This window comes from Apteryx mantelli, chromosome 3 (assembly GCF_036417845.1).
Source record: "Apteryx mantelli isolate bAptMan1 chromosome 3, bAptMan1.hap1, whole genome shotgun sequence".
NCBI lineage: Eukaryota > Metazoa > Chordata > Aves > Apterygiformes > Apterygidae > Apteryx > Apteryx mantelli.
Genome location: NC_089980.1, coordinates 108,939,634 through 108,956,297, shown reverse-complemented (window position 1 = coordinate 108,956,297; position 16,664 = coordinate 108,939,634). Strand labels below are relative to the sequence as shown.

Below are 16,664 nucleotides of genomic sequence, written 5' to 3'. Positions count from 1 at the left end.
CAAACTCTACACAGTGCTTCAGATATCTCTCGCAAGTGCCAAATAGGGGGGGAAGAATCACTTTCCTAGACCTGTTGTCTATACTCTTGCTAAGGCAGCCCAGGATCTGATTGCTGCCTTTGCCACAAGGACACATGGGTGGGTCATGTTCACCTTGTCCACCAGGACCCTGAGGTCCTTTTCTGCCAAGCTGCTTTCTAGGCAGTGAGCTCCCAGCCTGACGTGTTCCATGGGGTTATTCTGTCCTGATTGCAACACTTTATGTTTGCCTTTCATGAGTTCCCTGCCAGCCCATTACTCAGCCTGTTCAGGTTCCTCTGGAGAGCAGCCCTGTCCTCCAGTGTATCAGCTGCTCTCCCCAACTTGGTATCATCCATAGACTTACTGGGAACACACTTCATTCCGTCATCCACATTGTTAATAAAGGCACTAGACAATAATGGATCATGTGTCAATTCCAGAAGGATAGCAATGGTAACCAGCCACCAGCTGGACATTGTACTGCTAATCACCACTCTTTGAGACTGACAATTCAGCCACTTTCCCACCTGCCTTTCCATACACTTATTGACTCCATATCTCATCAATTTAGCTGAAAGGATACTATGCAAGAAAGTGCCAAAATCCCTGCTAATGTCAAGGATTCCTGTTCTCCCCTTAATCCACAGAGCTGGTCATCTTATCATAGAAGGCTATCAGGTTAGTCAGGCACCATCTCCCCTTGGTAAATCCATACGGGCTGTATCCAGTCACCTTCTTGTCCTTTATGTGCTTGGAGATGCCTTCAAGGAGGACTTGGCTCATAACCTTCCCAGGAACTGAGATGAGGCTGATGGCCTGTACTTCACCTGAATCCTCCTTCTTGCCCTTCTTGAAGATGGGGTTGACAATTGTCTTTATTCAGTCAACAGGGATCTCACTGGACTGCCATGACTTTTCAAAGAAGATACAATGCCTGTTGATGGCTAGGTCCCTCAGTACCCTTGGATCCTCTCTTCTGGTACTGTGGACTTTTACAAGTCCAATGTACTTATGTGCTCCCTGACAGTATCTTCCTTGACTGTGGGTAATGCTACATTCCCAGAGACTCTGCTATAGTTCTGGAGTGAACTGAGAGGCACCTGATGGCAGACCTTACCAGTGAAAACAGGTATAAAATGCATTTTACTTGTCACTGGGTCCCCTGCCCCACCGAGCACAGGGCCTTCATTTTCCTTGGCTTTTCTTTTGCTACCAGTGTACTTACAGAAGACCACCTTCTTGTCTGCCACATCCCTTGCTAGTTTCAGCTCCAGCTGGGCTTTAGCTTTCTTAACTCCATCCACACACACTCAGGACATGTCTCTATATTTCTCCCAAGTAGCTCATCTCCACTTCCACTTTCTGTGTACTTCCCTTTTGCATTTTAGCTCAGTCAGCAGTTTCCTATTCATCCATGCTGGTCTTTTGACACACCTGCTTGACTCTCTAAACATTGGAATGGACTACTCTTGTGCTTTTAGGAGGTTGTCCCTGAAGATCAACCATATGTCCTGGCTCCCTTTGCCCTACAGGGTAGTATCCCATGATCCTGCGACATGTCACCCATGTGACATTTAACTGGCTCATCAACAGTTTGACAGCAACGTTTTGCATATTCCAGCCACTCCTTTGCACAGAGTGCAAATCCTCCTTTTCACCTTCCAGTTCTGTCTTTCCTGAAAAGCTTGGATCCATTCATCTCAATCATGGGAACTATCCCACAGTACCTCTGAAATCTCAGAGAGGTCACAGCTCTGCAACGGTGCATGGATTTCTAATTCCTCCTGTTTGTTTCCCATGTGGCTTGCATTTGTATATAGGCACTTGAGATGGACCCCCAGATGTGCTGCTTTCACAAGGGGAGTGTAAGATTGTGTTGGCCCCTAGCTGCTTCCTCACTATCCTTTCACCTGAATGTAGGTGAAAGCTTTCCCAGGCCTTTCCAAGAAATAGACTTGAATGCATTATCAATCACTGGATGGCCAAAACTCCCAACATAAATAATTTCTAATTCAATGTCTTTGTACAATTCCTTGTAAATAGGTGTACTGAATTTTCAAGGCCTCAGGACTGTGGCTTGTCAGGCTGGCTCTGCCTGACCTTTTCTTGTCCTGCCTGCAACTTTGTTTTACTCGGTGTAGCTGTGACAGCAACATCTCTAATTGATTAGGTGTCTACGGCTAATTGGTTTTACTTTTATTTATCTTTGTGTAGTACAACCATAGTTCTATATAAATAGCAGTAAGATAGCAGTAACAAGCAGTTATTTTATGTAGAATGAGATATTTGCGACTCTAAAACAATGATGTAGTGTAGAGAAGTACAGGTGGGGATGAAAGCAGAGGCCTTGACAACTAGAGACATAGAACATGGCATAGAGGAGTATGGATATGGGATGGTAAGAGATGCAGCACAGGCTGGCACTGGAGATGCCACATGTATACAACACACCAATGGTCAGTTAAAGAAATGCAGACCTGGAGCTGGACAAAGCTGGTCTTAGGGGTAATGAAGAGAACAAAGAAATAGTATTTAACATACATAAAAGCCACCATATACAATAAATTCAGACATAACATGGAGCTGCAGGCCAATGAAAAAAGATAAAGGTGTAAAAGCATGTTAGCAAACATAAAAAATGACCTGAAGCAGATCCTACAAAGAAGAAACCATCAAGATGAACATCATATTCCTCCTGACAAAGGACTCCAGATGCTGACAACTCACCATAACACCCCCCCACCACAACCACTATCACCACCAGAACAAAACCACCAACCTTAGGAGCCAGAGGAGCAAGGGAAGGGTGAGCATAACATCAGCAAAGGGATAGAAACTAAGAAGTGAGTGCATAAGAATTTTAAGTGCATTATTATTAGGTGAATGCAGCCAGGGAAGTGCGCATGGGATGTGGCTATGGAGGATCCTCTTGTACCCCTCCTGGGAAACCTGCATGCTCGATCACCTCGCTGAAATGCCTGTACACCAATGCACGCAGCATGGGGAACAAACAGGAAGAACTAGAGATCTGTGTGCGGTCGCAGGGCCATGATCTCATTGCCATTACAGAGACATGGTGGGATAGCTCGCATGCTGGAGTGCCGTCATCGACGGCTACGTGCCTTTTAGGAAAGACGGGCCAGGAAAGCGAGGTGGTGGAGTTGCTCTTTATGTGAGAGAGCAACTGGAATGTATTGAGCTGTGCCTAGGGGTGGATGAAGAGTGAGCTGAGAGCTTATGGGTAAGGATTAAAGGGCAGGCTAGCATGGGTGACACTGTTGTGGGTGTTTACTACAGGCCACCTGATCAGGAGGAGGAAGTCGATGAGGCCTTCTACAGACAGCTGGAAGTAGCCTCACGATCCCAGGCCCTGGTTCCCATGGGGGACTTCAACCACCCTGATATCTGCTGGAAAGACAACACAGCTAGGCACAAACAGTCCTGGAGGTTCCTGCAGAGCATTGGTGACAACTTCTTGACACAGGTGGTGGAGGAGCCAACAGGGAGAGGTGTGCTGCTGGACCTTGTACGAAGGACTGGTGGAAGATGTGAAGGTTGGGGGCAGCCTTGGCTGCAGTGACGATGAGATGGTGGAGTTCAGGATCCTGCGAGGAGGAGGCAGGGCACTAAGTAGGATCGCAACCCTGGACTTCAGGAGAGCAAACTTTGGCCTCTTCAGGGACCTGCTTGGAGGAATCCCATGGGTTAGGGCCCTAGAAGGAAGGGGGGTCCAAGAGAGCTGGTTAATATTCAAACATCACCTCCTCCAGGCTCAAGAGCGCTGCATCCCTATGAGTAGGAAGTCAAGCAAAGGAGGCAGGAGACCTGCATGGATGAGCAAGGAGCTCCTGGCAAAACTCAACCAGAAGAAGGAAGTATACAGAAAGTGGAAAGGGGGACAGGCCACTTGGGAGGAATATAGGAACATTGTCAGAGTATGCAGGGATGCGACAAGGAAGGCTAAGGCCCGTTTGGAATTAAATCTGGCAAGAGAGGTCAAGCACAACAAGAAGGGCTTCTTCAAATACATCAGTAGCAAGAGGAAGACTAGGGAGAATGTGGGCCCTTTGCTGAATGGGGTGGGTGCCCTGGTGACGAAGGATGCAGAGAAGGCAGAGTTACTGAATGCCTTCTTTGCTTCAGTCTTTACTGCTCAGGCCAGCCCTCAGGAACCCCAGAGCCTGGAGGCAAGAGAGAAAGTCTGGAGAAAGGAAGACTTTCCCTTGGTGGAGGAGGAGTGGGTCAGAGATCATTTCAGCAAACCTGACACCCACAAATCCATGGGCCCTGATGGGATGCACCCACGAGTGCTGAGGGAGCTGGCGGGCATTATTGCTAAGCCACTCTCCATCATCTTTGAAAGGTCATGGAGAACAGGAGAGGTGCCTGAAGACTGGAAGAAAGCCAATGTCACTCCAGTCTTCAAAAAGGGCAAGAAGGAGGACGCAGGGAACGACAGGCCAGTCAGCCTCACCTCCGTCCCTGGAAAGGTGATGGAGCAGCTCATCCTGGAGGCCATCTCCAAGCATGTGGAGGAAAAGAAGGTGATCAGGAGTAGTCAGCATGGCTTCACCAAGGGGAGATCATGCTTAATGAACCCGATAGCCTTCTATGATGGAATGACTGCCTGGGTAGATGAGGGGAGAGCAGTGGATGTTGTCTACCTTGACTTCAGCAAGGCTTTTGACACTGTCTTCCATAACATCCTTATAAGTAAGCTTAGGAAGTGTGGGCTAGATGAGTGGACAGTGAGGTGGATTGAGAACTGGCTGAATGGCAGAGCTCAGAGGGTTGTGATCAGTGGCGCAGAGTCTAGTTGGAGGCCTGTAGCTAGCAGTGTCCCCCAGGGGTCAATACTGGGTCCCGTATTGCTCAGTTATTCATCAGTGACCTGGATGAAGGGACAGAGTGCACCCTCAGCACGTTTGCTGATGACACCAAACTGGGAGGAGTGGCTGATACCCCAGAAGGCTGTGCTGCCATTCAGAGAGACCTGGACAGGCTGGAGAGGTGGGCAGAGAGGAACCTCCTGAAGTTCCACAAAGGCAAGTGCAGGGTCCTGCACCTGGGGAGGAATAACCCCAGGCACCAGTACAGGTTGGGGGTTGACCTGCTGGAAAGCAGCTCTGTGGAGAAGGACCTGGGAGTGCTGCTGGACACCAAGTTAACCATGAGGCAGCAATGTGCCCTTGTGGCCAAGAAGGCCAATGGTCTCCTGGGGTGCATCAGGAAGAGTGTTGCCAGCAGGTCAAGGGAGGTGATTCTCCCCCTCTACTCAGCCCTGCTGAGGCCCCATCTGGAGTACTGTGTCCAGTTCTGGGCTCCCCAGTACAAGAGGGATGTGGCACTACTGGAGCAAGTCCAGCGAAGGGCTACAAAGATGATTAGGGGACTGGAGCATCTCTCCTATGAGGAAAGGCTGAGAGAGCTGGGCCTGTTCAGCCTGGAGAGGAGAGGACTGAGAGGGGATCTTATCAATGTATACAGATATCTAAAGGGAGGGTGTCAAGAGGATGGAGCCAGACTCTTTTCAGTGGTGCCCAGCAACAGGACGCGAGGCAACGGGCACAAACTGAAACACAGACAGTTCCATCTGAACATGAGAAAATACTTTTTCACTGTGAGGGTGACAGAGCCCTGGAACAGGTTGCCCAGAGAGGTTGTGGAGTCTCCTTCTCTGGAGATATTCAAAACCCGCCTGGACGCGATCCTGTGCAACGTGCTCTAGGTGACCCTGCTTGAGCAGGGGGGTTGGACTAGATGATCTCCAGAGGTCCCTTCCAACCTCAACCATTCTGTGATTCTGTGATTCTGTGATTATTCTTCCCTTTTCTGTAACATGGACTCATGTAACATCTGGACTCATAATGACTGGATTGTTAAAATTCCAATTAGACTAACAACAATTTCTTGGTCTTATATATAAGGTATGCTTCCTCTTTGCCCATAAACAAGATTTTGAGCACAAGACCAATTAGAGATGTACATACTAGTAAATCTGATTTTACTGAATAACTACCTGAAAGTCCTTATACAGAATATAGCTAGCAGTTTCTTCTAATACGACATAGTGCAGAAAGATCAGCACTTCTAATAAGAGAGATTCAATTTAACCGAACCAAATATTTTAAGCTCTAAAATCAAAATCTGCATTCCTTAGGACTTAAACTGCACTTGCAGTTGTTACAGTTTTAGTTTTACATGGTCTACTTTGGCTTGTTTTTGCACTTCTGCTCTCATTGTAATATTATCAATCACTTTTTTGCAGAAACCATGTAAGAAACAAGCAGTATGCTAACAAAGAATATATAAACACAGTCTACACTAAATATTTCCCATTCCCTTTTGCATATGGCAACATATTAAACAAAATATATCATACCATGAAACGTTCTTCTTAACTGCACAAATACTGGGTCTTATGCAACATCATATTTAATTTAATTCAATTCAATTCAATTCAAAGCAATTTAATCTTACCCTACCCTACCTTACTCTATCCTATCCTTTTATACCACCACGTTAGATTAAGCACAAATACAAACACCCATAGAGCCATTACTTTTTTGACCATTTAAACTAAGAAGCTAGTGGGAATGTTGTTTATCCTTTGTCTCTTTCAGAGAAGAACTTATTTTCCCATTCAACCATTGCTGCTCATGTGATTAAGCATTTAAGTTAACTGTGAACAAAGCAAGCTGGATGTGATCTATATAAGCAATCCAAATCCCCAGCCTACAAAATATTAGTGAAATGGTGAACACAGACTGCCAGCTGTACTAACAAATGCAATTTTCATGATGATACTCAGATTAGCATCCATGACAATAATTTTTTTAAGCAGTAACTCTCTCATCTTTCATAACTTACCTTATTTATAAATTTGATTGGCAGCTGATTGAACAGATCAATATTTTGAAGGAAAAATGCCATATTATTTAAAAATTCTTCAGCTGGAATGATTAGCATTTGGTTCCTTTTATCAGAGTAGTCCCAATATGTCTAACTTAATTCTAAGGGAGAGACCACCTCCTTGGTGTACTTTTGTAGTCTCATCTGTGTGGGACTTTTAGGTAGAACCCAACCTATCTGTTTACTAATATTGGCCAAAGGATTAGTTCAATGAAGGAACATCCTTCCAGAAAAAAAGGAAGTAAAGAATTAATATTTCAAACTTGCCTTTTACATTTCACAATGTATCTGGCAACGATCTTTGAAGTATCCCACCTCCACTTTGATCTGCTAGAGAGTTCTTCCCAAATAATTACAACCTTTGGTGTTAGTAGAGCTTTCCAACCCCATTCCCACCATACTTAGATAAAATGGAAAAGGATCTTATGAAAGAAACAAGAATCCTTGTCTTTATGAGTGATCTGCTGGATCAATGACAAGATTTGCATAGGCTCTCTAATTGCCATCTCCATGTTAGTCAAGCCTGATGATTTGAACCTTTTTCCACTAAAAAACAAAGAGAGGAAGATGGAGACAGCATGATTTAAGGAGTCCTTGATAATTTTACTCTCCATCCAGGTTTGCACTATGGCAGCAGGGAACCAATGCCCAGAAAGAGGGTCTAAGCAGACAGCTGAGACCTAAGAACATTTCCAAGCAATGCAAACTGTCGATTGCAGGAGGGGCCCATGGAGAAAGATGGGTTAGGAAAATCATAGAAAACTGGGAGGTAGAGAATTTGTTTAACTATCAATATTTTGTAATTATTTATCTAACTTTAAAGTTTTTCTTCCCAGTTTCTATTTTCCCTAGCCTAATAAATAATATATTTCGTGGGGGTTTTTTTGAGCACCATTGTTTCATTAGGATTTTTAAAATTAAGACCTTTTTTTCGGTGTGCAGTATTTTGACTGTTTTGGGGGGGGTTTTTTGTGTGTGTGCATCAAGCATCATAAAGACGCATTATCAATACAGCACCTGAGACTCAGCAAAAGATGCCACATGAAGGAAGGAGGAAGAGTCCACTTTATGTATTTGGAGATACCGAGAACATAAGTAGATATTTTGATTACACTTGAAGATTGAAGCCAGAGAGTGATTCATTTAAATTTACTATCCCCTTTTTCCCATTTTTAGACAAAAAAAATGTTCTTTAGCAGGACATGGGCACTTAAGATTCACCTGCTGAAATGTGGGCGTTTACATCCATGCTATTGCATTTACAGGCCGTGAAGAACTGCCACTTTCAGAGCATGATTTGTCTCAGATGATTTGAGTCTTTAAAATGCTCATTTCTTTCTACTGAATCTGCAGAAAGTCCAGAGTGACAAGCCTGATGCAGATATTTACATTGTAGGCACCTAAAATTAGGCATGATTTATTCCACTTTAGGAATACGTTGCAGAAGTAGCTAAAGAGCTACAAGAGATAACTGTTCTCTCAGTTTTCAAAGAACCTATTTTGCTTTGCACTGAAATGGACTGAGTGCTCATACGGCTGGCTGGCTGGTAGCCTCTATGTGAGGGTCATTAACAAAAAAACAGTCCAACTGAGATCAGCAAGAAAACATTTATCTTGGCTCTTATTTTTGTTTATCTTAAAAACTCAAAGGACTATATTGTCAATGCAAACATGTCTCTCTTTTCTTTTTTTTTTAATTTCCTTGAAAAACTCCGAACCCATTTTGAGGGAATGAATAATATTCACTTTCAGCACAGGTGAGATGAAATGTTAAAGCAAAAATGGCTTTTAACATGACAAATGTTACATATTCAATTGCAGTTGCTCCTAGAAAGAAAGTAAAATTGCTTATGCCACAGATGATAAGTTTGTTCTCAGAACACATTAATGGGCTGTTATTCAAGGTGTCCAGATCAGGGGCTCACTACTGAGAGCATGCATGTTTCCAAAAATTAAAAGTCAAGTATTGTTCATTAACTTCTGAGTTAATCAAGCTTTCTTGTGTTCAGAAATACTTCACAGCTTTCCATACAAAAATGCCGTAACATATGTTCATCAATACAGTGAGAGTGAGAAGGAGGAGTTTACAGAGAAAGAGAAAGAATCGGGAGGCTTAGGACAAGTTTGCATATGTATCAGAATAAGTATCTGGGAAGAAGCTGCAGATGTTCAAAGGCAGTGTCTCCAACTATTCACACTGAAAGATGCCAGCTAGCCCTGTTACTATAAGCCTTATAACCTCTTTCAGACCTATTTTAGCTTAATTGGAATACACAGTGAACATTCAGAGTTCATAGCATATTTCATTTTTTGATTGCTCCAAAGCTACACACCTGATTGTTTCTTTTGGTCGCTCCTTACTGTTACTGGTCAAAAAGGACAAATTATCTTTAGTTTATTTAGATAATCTAAATGAAATTTATTCTCACTCTTGCTGAGAACAGATATGAAAAGTTTGATCCACTAAGGTAAAGACAAACAAGTGGGTGGTTCTTAGCATTGTTCAGTACTAATCTAAGTATTACAGTTTAGCTGGCACAGTGTGATAGCAGAGGTGAAGGTATGAGTGCAGGAACAAAACTGCAGCAGCTAATAGACTAAGATCCATAAACAAAGTGTTTGGCTATGAAAGAGTCAGAAGCAAATGCGAAAGAAACTCTTCGGTCATTGAATCCATCTCCTGATAACATATGTAGTCATCCCATAGAAGTTCATTGTATACACTGATTAAGTTCCATCTTAAAATTAGTTAAGATTTTTCCTCCCATTTGGGAGTCTCACAGACGGATACCTTTAATGGTTAGAATTTTTTTTCATTTCTAGCATAAATGTATTCATGGATCATTTATGTTCATAGATACATATACATATTTCAGTGTACCTTACACCACACGTGAAGAATCAAGATGAAATGGATAAACTATGATCAAAACATGTGCTGTTCTCAGAGAGACCTTCTGTACTTTCCATCAAAAAACTCCTTAAACTGGAACTTGCATTTAGCTGGCTTGAAGTGAAAGTAGAGCAAGCACAGGCTTATTTGTCAAAGACCTTTTCGATAGATCATTTTTTAAATCAAGGTACAAGTAAGTCTTCATAAGATGTTTTCAATCTGCACCTGGGGGCCAACATCAAGGATACAGTTATTAAGTACATATATATTTTTGTAAAGACAAGTGCCAGTAAGAAAACTAAATTAGTCCAAACTATAGTTAAAGGTATCTATAGTTAAAGATTTATATTATCTGCTGCTTGTGGCATTCAGGTACTATAGGTGATTACTTTCACTATTGGTCACACATTGTTTTAATTTTATAACAAATGAACATCAACAGCTCACTAGTACCACCACTTTAAGGTATTTTGTAATTTTTAATTGCATTGGTTTCTGTTTATACTATGTTTTGGCTAACTGACTCAGAAAAATAACCATGTGTTTGGTTTGAGAGCTCAAAGGATAAAATGAAAAGGTTATAAAGGTATAGATAATTTTGATTAATAGATATCATGACTTCTAGTCTTGATTTCCTTGTACAGTTAATACCTTATTTTGCTTTACAATTTATTCTCTTCTGTGAAAGCAGATAGAGACCCTTGTATCTACAACAGCACATGTAAATAACGTGGATTGACATCAAAATGAAACAATCCATGTCAGCTATTTCTCAAGTTGTGCACAATAGACCAATTGTCCTTGAAGAAGCTTCCTCTAATTAATTACTATCTTTCTTTGTGTGTAGAGCAATCATATTGGCAGGAATTGATTGGGCATGTCAGACACTTCATTTAGTTGGTAGAAAAATCCTTTAATTAAAATAATCTTACTGCTGCTAAAATGAACTGCACCCCAAGCAAACTCACTGACCAGAATTTAAAATATGACTTCAATTATATGTTTTTCCTCATCTTCACACTTTCCTTTTGTAAGATTCATTGAGATCATTCATAGATTTATCCACAGTTTAGCCTTGCTCTTTCTCTGTTTTATTCCAGTCAGACAGGGCTGTTAAATTCCACAGATGTACTGGAAATGAATATAAACAGACTTGGATGAAACATGCACTGTTGAACTATGTAGGTGGTTTGAAATGGTCTTCTGTAGAAAGAATCTTTGATGTCACATTAGCCGTTAGCACATCCTAGAGATGAAGATGTAGGATATGAAACTTCTTACATCCTTCACAACTGAATTCAGATAATGTCTATACTTGTGAACTAAACAATGACACGGCCTAATCTAACCCTTTCTGTCTGGTCAAATCGACATTATTAAGTTGTTTTATTTTCCAGAATAGAGTGGCTTCACCCAAACTGCCTGTTGGGAATAGTCGCTTGGGCTAACTCCCAAATTGTGCTTGAGAATTGTTTAAGAGAATACCAAAATACACCTGGGAGTGTTCTAACAATTAAACAGGCTTTTCCCTGGCATTGTTCAATTTATTGGTGTGGATGTAGCCTGAGGATCCTGATGACCTGCCTATAGGGACAGTGTCTTTCTTCAGCACAATGAGTGTTTAATTATCTATGCAGAGTGGAACTGTTTCAAAGCAGAGGCTCAGAGAGGCTCACCCAGCATAACCCATCGTCTCTGATCATCCTCATAGTCACAGCAGGTTTTTGAGGCCAGGATCAAGTCCCTACTCTGAAATAAGCAGAAGCTGTGTTTTGTTTTTCCTCATTCCAATTCCAAGGAACAGCCCTCCAGGATATTTGCGGAAGGTCTCTCTTTCATGCTGATGTCCAATGAGAAGACTTTTTGAAGTCTCAAAAGCCTTCAAGTAGATAAAAGAACGGTAACACATCTTCTACAGATCTATTCCCTGTACTAAAAGTGAACCAGTAAAAGAATATTCACAGCATCATGGGAGGTTCCTATATGACAGGATTGTCACGGGAGTTACACTGAAGTACATGTCTCAGCAACAGATGATGTCTTTTCAAGCTTTGTTAACTGCACTTTAGTGTTATTATTGTCGTCACCTTCAAAAGAGGAATTGTTAGTGCACACAGATTCCAAATATCAGTGACCACAGTCTGAAATAACGGAGTAAAATAAATCATTTGCTAGGTATTACTAGAGGAATTCACTCAGAATACCTGTCTTCCTTAAGTGAAGAAAAATGAAACAGTTCACTGATTTGCAGAGGATTCAATTTTCTGTTTTAGAGGAACTTTCAGTGAAAATTGACAGAAAGCAAAAAATAACCACCAAAGTAACTCGGTCTCTAATACTGTTCACCAGACATCTAGCAGTGTTTTCTGATGGTTAAAATGTGTGTGGCTGAATAGTACTAGTTAGGGGAAAAGACAAATGGTTTTAGCTAGGGTCCTTACAAAGGTCTTTTACCTAAGACGATTCCAAGCATGAAAGCACAATGGTTGCAGTCCATCTGGAGCATTCCACAGAACTTATTGAGATAAAAGGAAGTAAACACTCCAAAAATAAAAAGGACACATTAAACCAGGCCGGCATAGTACTGAATTTCAAGTAGATAAACTCTAAAACATGAAGAAAAGAGGGCTAATGTACAATGTTGTACCATCCTTGTGGGAACTCCAGACAGAATGTAACTTACAGCAGGTTAAGTCAGTATTTTTTCTGTGGTCTTGATTTCCACAAGACAAATTAAATCTACTGAAATTTTTATACTGAAAACACTTTTTATTTGGTATTCATCAATAACAGGAAAAACCAAAAGACTGTAAAAATGTTCTATCTGATATTTCAAAGTGAAACATTGTATCAGTATTTAAGTTCTGGCTGTATTTAACATGGAGCAGAAAGTTCCCAATGTATGTGGATATTTATGAATATGTTCATATTTACTAGTATTTCAGTTTCCTATTTACGTCAGTGTATGATGAATATATTTAGCCTTTATGAATACATTTTCAAAGAACTCCTGTCCTTTGCAAATAGTTATATATTATATGATTAATATGGTTATATGCTGTAGTTTGTTCAAGAGCATCAATTGTATTAATCTGCCAAATAATTGAAAAAATCCCCAATTTAAAGAGATACTTAAAAATGTGCCCTCAAATTTGACATCTAAGGTACTCTGTATAATAAATTGTTTACATCTGCTTGTGAACTCTAACAATTACCTTCACTCACCTCCATCACTTTTTTTTTTTAAAGCCAAGTAAAGGCCTTTGACCTTTTACCTTCTAGGAGTCTTAGGCCAGCTCTCAAACCAGAGTTCTGGCACTCTACGTCACAGATTGAGTAGACAAAAAGTAGCTAAGTCTCATAGCCATAGTGGGAGCGTCTCCTAATCATGATGTGTTCATCTGAAATTCTGGCCTTAAAGTCAAGTGCATGCAAAACAAACTAATCCTTCTGCCTCTCCCTTCTCCTGCTCCCCATATCCCATCAACCTGGCATTGCTCATTTTATTAATGCATCAAACTCCCAAATATACTGTCAAGGAGTTTCCAGAACTCTGATTTGTTTTAGCCTGCCTGTCTCTGGTTTTACATCGACTGAGGTCTATCATTTCCTTGGTTACTTATTTAGAACAAAACCTAAAAAAAAAAGCATTAAAAAATTTCTGAGGTCTGTTCTCCAGGAATAGTTCCATAAGTCTCTCATAAAGAACAGCAGTGCATTATTTGTTATCATTACCCACTGTACAAATCTGTGGTGAGTGATAGGGAAACTAGGAACTTGTAGCTTTCTTAAGACATCCAGAAAGGCTGGAGGCATTGCATGCTTTCAAATAGTTGTACATCACCAAAAAATCCTCAAATGCATGTATCAAGAAACAGGAGGGAAATATGCATTTTATGTAAATTCAGTAAAAAAGTCTTCAGAACAAATTGCTTGAAGTGGTTTCAAAAGTCAGTGGTATATAATGGCCACAGAGACATTTTTCTGCTTCTCAACAGAGCTAGTGTTGATGAGCTCAAAGCATAGCATTTCAGATCTCACCGAGGTACAAAATTGTTGCCTGTGCTATAAAATCACCTGTTGCACTGATGGGCTTAAAACATGATACCATGTGTGGCGTAGATGTAAGCATAGCATGTTGGCATATAGGAAATGTGCTGGAGAGCTGAACATGATCATCTAGATCTAGTGACTATTTTCCATACACATCTGATCTCTGTAGCTCTATTTTCTTTCTTTAAGAGGGCCTGGTCTTATACCTTTTACCTCCTGAAATCTTTCTATATAGTGCAAGCATAAGGAATTGGGTTCAGTGTTTTTGAAGAATTCATCATGAAAAGCTATATGAAGAAAGCGAGATTAAGCAGAACAGTTACTTGTTTCTATTATGCTCAACTAATCCACTCCATCACAGTATTCTTACACCAGCCAAAACAGTTCCTTTTCTCTTTTAATTATGAATAACCATGATTAACCATGTGTCCCTTAGTTTCTCAGACACCATGCACCACAACATTAGCAGGTATGTATCCCCACTGTATCTCCACTGAAGTTAGAATGATGCTAACATAAGAACTAGTTCTTCAAGGCTTTCTCATGTTATTTCTCAAGCTTTGTGTTCAATTGTTGTATCCTCTAAAAAAAATCTCAGTTGTATTGAAATACTATAAACAGTACTATGACAATGTGACAGACTGAAGGCATCATTTCCTCTGTGTTATTGAAGGCTGTTATTGATGTACATTTTTCCAGTGACATGAGCGCTCTTTATAAGCAGCTGCAAGCCCTATCAGCTTTCTTTTTAAATTGTATTCCATTGTAAACTTAAATTCAGCAACAACTTCCACACTTTGGTTTTTACTTGAAGCTCTAACAATATTGTTTTCTGGAACTATCTCTCCGAATACCTCAGTTTTCCTTTTCTCTCTCTTTTTTTTTTTTTTTGCTTAAGTATATGTCCTTTAATTTTTTTACTCCCAAGACAAATCTCACTTTTAAAACATGTTCCTTTAAAATATTTAACTTCTTTAGACCTGTTTGTATTACACTTTTCTCCTCAGTATTTTCTACCAATTTGGTATAATCTCTGGACGTGATTAATGTGTTCTTTAATGCACTAATCCACTTTCTAGATCATTAATAACAACGTTAAATAACATTGGAACTAACACTGATACTTGTTGGACCTCCCCAAATTTGGGCTCCCAACTTAGTATGCTGACATTCACCATTACTCCAGATTTATAACCCATCTTGGCCTGTTTTCAGTCCAGAATTCTTGCATCCACATAATTAGAATCAATTTTCTAAGGCAGTTTTTATAAAGTTTTTTAAAATACTGTGTGGAACTCCACAGGTTTGAGTCATGACACTGTTATTGTGAGGTATTCTTCCTCTTTGCAGATACAAATCAGGGAATAGGGCATTTTAGGAGAAAGTTTGGCTGTGCAAGAAAGGGGGGCACCTTTGGTACCACACTAGCCTGCTGTAGGCCATACAGAGGACACCAGACAATATTCTGACTCTGTGCATCTATGAGGAAACCTCAAGCAGCCTTTTGTCAGGAAGAAAGTATTCCTTACTGGACTGTATTCTCTCTGGCACCTTAAGGACAATCTGTACAGCCCTGCAAAAAGGAGTATAGCTAAATATTTGAGTATAGATTCAGTATAGCTAAACTATTTTTTAAAAATAGGGCAAACTTTATTTCACCTGTTAAACTGTAATTATATGACTTCTTTCTAAATATATATGTGCACTTCTCAGTCTCTAAATTAGGAAACAAAACCTGGTACTATGTCTGATTGAGTGGCACTTGTCAGTCTGCTGTAATGCGAAATTCAGAAGTAGCAGGGAATGTTCCAGATATTAATGGGCAGTGATTTTGACAAAAGCAAGGGGCCCGTGAAAAGCGAGAAGCATTCAGGACTTCATGTTTCTGGTTAGCATAACTACCAAAGTCAATTGGTTTTCTGAGTTGTACATAGATGAAAGAATTGCTTGATGGCCCCACAGCAGTAGCCTTTATCCTCTTCCTAATGATTTGAAGAAATATCTCCCTGACAGAAGCAAAGAATGATGAAGCAGTGACCCCACAGGGAGTCTCTGGCTTGGCAAAGGAAGTGCAGAGTCGAGAAAGAAATGAACAGAACACAGATCTTTTGGTATGAGAGAAGAAACTGGGAGGGCGGTACTGAGTCCAGAAGTAGATTAGAGGACAGAAGATAAGGGAAGACTTGTAGGTAATTTATGGGAGGAAACAGAAAAGCATAAGAACACCTGGCAAATACAGTGAAATCAGTAGCAAATTCTGTCATCATCTAGCACAGTTAGCCTGTGATCTTATGATATTCCTCTGAGTAAGCGAGTACTATTATCCTTTCTCATAGATGGGAATATATATGCAGAAAGATTAAGACCCAAATTATCTAATTTGGTGCATCTAAATTTGGGATGAATCAAATTCAGTGCTTTCTCTCAGTGCCCCCTCTCACTGAAGGCTAGTAAAGGACTGTAGAATCCATCTCAGACTGGGCTCATATTTACAGGGTAAGACTGGAGGAAAAATCAGAAATTGTATTCCTTGCCAACTGAAAACAAAGGTGGTTAATTTATGCTATCTTTCTAGGCTTCTTCTGCAGCCAATATAGAGAGAAAGGCTCCCAAAGAAAGTGCTTCAAGCATATCTGAAACAGGTATCTAAAACCTGCCCTCTGAAACTATTTACCTGTTGACTACACGTGGAGCCTAGGACACTTGTTTAGACTAAATGCCTAATTCTTAAACTTCTAAAACCCAGTAAAGTGAACCAGTTAATCCCACCCAATCTAACTTGCAC

At 40.7% G+C, this 16,664-nt stretch overlaps 1 protein-coding gene across 1 annotated transcript in view; it reads right to left on the bottom strand.

Annotated features, from left to right (window-relative positions):
- The window catches only part of EYS (eyes shut homolog), a 956,188-nt gene that overhangs the window by 842,691 nt on the left and 96,833 nt on the right, over nt 1–16,664 (bottom strand). The gene's annotated exons all lie outside the window — the stretch shown is intronic.